Source organism: Rutidosis leptorrhynchoides, chromosome 7 (genome assembly GCF_046630445.1).
Source record: "Rutidosis leptorrhynchoides isolate AG116_Rl617_1_P2 chromosome 7, CSIRO_AGI_Rlap_v1, whole genome shotgun sequence".
NCBI classification, from domain to species: domain Eukaryota; kingdom Viridiplantae; phylum Streptophyta; class Magnoliopsida; order Asterales; family Asteraceae; genus Rutidosis; species Rutidosis leptorrhynchoides.
Window position 1 is genome coordinate 240,680,366 of NC_092339.1, and position 2,978 is coordinate 240,683,343.

General features: G+C 32.0%; 1 non-coding gene across 1 annotated transcript; it reads right to left on the reverse strand.

The window, feature by feature from the left end:
- Positions 1 to 1,460: 1,460 nt before the first annotated feature.
- On the reverse strand, positions 1,461 to 1,567 carry LOC139860982 (small nucleolar RNA R71). Its single transcript, XR_011763605.1, has one exon. It is a non-coding gene; the product is annotated as a small nucleolar RNA R71 (small nucleolar RNA).
- Between the last annotated feature and the right edge of the window lie 1,411 nt (positions 1,568 to 2,978).

The following is a 2,978-nucleotide window of genomic DNA, read 5'->3' on the forward strand; positions in this document are numbered from 1 at the left end:
GAAATTACAACCTAATCTATTTTACATACCAAATATAAAATAAATTACATAACCAAATGAATTATTACATGCCAAATGAATAAATATTATTACAAACCAATTGAATAAATATCAATCAACCATGCATGCAACCAAACACAAGGTCAAGGCTTAGATTGTGAACTTTAACTACATAAGAGATAGGCAATACAGAATCACAAGTGATTGGTAGTACAGAATCACAAGTGATCGGCAGTACAGAATCACAAGTGATTGGCAATACAGAATCACAAGTGATCGGCAGTACAGAATCACAAGTGATTGGCAGTACAGAATCACAAGTGATTGACAATACAGAATGCAGAATCACAAGTGATTTTGGCCAAAATGACAAACCACCCAAAACCGAAAATTTTACATTCTACTTCATGCATGTTCATAGAATGCAAAATTATAGTGGGTTTAATAAATCATCTCGAAGCATATTCCATCAACTTCGGCTCTAGATACCATTGTTGGGATTTAACAAGTTCATAATATACTTAAACCATTTTAAGAATTAAGAAAGCGGAAGCATGTTAATTACCAATTTTAGACTTGTTAAACTTTAACCAATTAAAGTTAAATCCCAATTAGGATCAAGTTGTGAAACATACTTACAAACTACAAGATAGATAAGAGATTATACCTTCTCCAAGCTATGTAGTTGATGATGAAGATGATGATGAAGAATAGAGCTTCAAATGGATGAAACCTCAAGTAGTTATACCCCAAACTTATGCACCAACACCTAGCCTTAGTTAGGATTTATAAACACTTGAATTATACTTGCAAAAACCAAACTTTGAACCCTCTTTTCTTCCCTAAAAGTCACTGCTGGACAGCAGCATTTGGGAGGAGTTTGGTGCAGTTTTTTTTTGAAGTATATTGCATGTATGTTGTTCCAAGAAGTCAAGGAACATGTATATGGATATATGGAAAAGCATGACCAAAGGAATGGCATCTCTAGCATGTGTATGCACAACTCCAAGGCCACTACTAATATTAAATAAAATGGATTTATTTTATAAAATTACATTTTATAAAACTTAATTTATAAAATACATTTTATAAAACTTCCATTTTATTTATTATGTTTACATCATTTATAAAACCTATTTTATAAAATGTAACATAATTAATTAATTATTTAACCTATAAATAATTAAATCCATATCATATAAATTATTCCATGATTCATATAAATATACATCAAGTATTAATTTAAGAAAGCCATTTTCTTAAAGTTCAAGTGTCGCGTATTTAATCAACGATCCAATCGCTAAGATTAAATACATATAAGGTGTCGGTAAGCTTGTTATTGGGTATGACCCGACTTGGATCATAACACATTAGCCACATTAATTTAATATGTCTCTCGGGCATACGAAGAACCTTCAGAAAAATTTCTTAAACAATTCTTTCCGGTATCTAAAGCTGTGAGACTTCAAGGAGAAATAGTCACGTTCACACAAAAGCCAAATGAAACTCTATATGAGGCGTGGACAAGATTCAAAAAGTTGTTAAGAGGATGTCCTCAACATGGTTTAGATACTTATGAAATAGTACAAATATTCTACCATGGATGCGACATTACTACACGAAAAGACATCGACATAGCAGCTGTTGGTTCCATTATGAAGAAAACCGCAACTGAAACTTACAAAATTATTGATAACACTGCTTCTTACTCACATGTGTGGCATTAAGAAAAAGACATCGTTAGATCATCTTAAGCGGCTAGAGCCGATTCTAGCCATGACTTTGATTCCATTTTCGCAAAGTTAGATGCTTTCGAAAGACGAATGGAAAAGATGACTAAAGATATTCACGCAATACGAATTAGTTGTGAGCAGTGTGGAGGACCACATTTGACAAAAGATTGTCTCATTATTGAACAAACAATAGAACAAAGAGAGAATGTTTCATACATAAACCAAAGGCCTGGAAATAATTATCAGAATAATTATCAACCGCCAAGACCAAACTACAATCAGAATTATAACTGAAATATTTCATACAACAACCAACAAGGTCATAGCAATCAACAAGTATCTAACAATACTTATAATCAGCAAAGACCTATTTTTCAAAATAAACCACCACAAACCGATGATAAAAATACAAAATTTTGAAGACATGATGTCGAAGCTAGTTGAATCTCAAACGCAGTTTTTCACATCTCAGAAACAAACCAATGAACAAAATGCTCAAGCATTTAGAAATCAACAAGCTTCTATTCAAAATCTGGAACAAGAAGTAAGCAACCAAGCAAGGTTGATAGATGAAAGAAAACCGGGAAGTCTACCTAGCGATACAAATGCTAATCCCCGGAATGAAACAGCTAAAGCCATTACCACAAGAAGTGGTATTACACTTAAACCACCTGAAATGCCTGTAATTTCTGATGACGCTATTCCTACTCCACAGGCACCACAGCCTGAGCAAGATAAGGAAACAGAACCGGTAGTTGAAAAGGTTAATGAAGATAACACAGTTACGGCTAAACCTTATGTTAAACCATACCAACCATGTGACAACTCAAAAATTTCTGACCATATTTAAACTTTAATCTTTATATATTCCTGACACGATAAGAAAAGTTTGTAAGTTGAATCTCAAGAATTTTAAACTGTGTTCATACACTCATTTAACCTCGACCAAATTCCAATGATTCACGAACCATTATATGAACGAACATGATTATATATGTATATGTGTATATATTATAACTTGAAAACATTAACAAAGTATTAGACGTATAATACTTTATATAAACGTATTTGTTTCAAAATATATTCTAATAGTTATCAATGGAATTAAAAGATGATATCAAATGATTTAATTATTAGATACATTGAATTATAATTACGAGTCTCTGTTAAGAGGTCCACTATGATTTGAGAAATCTATTCTTTTTAACTTTTTCGGAATAATTGGTAAAGTGATTTATTAGAAGG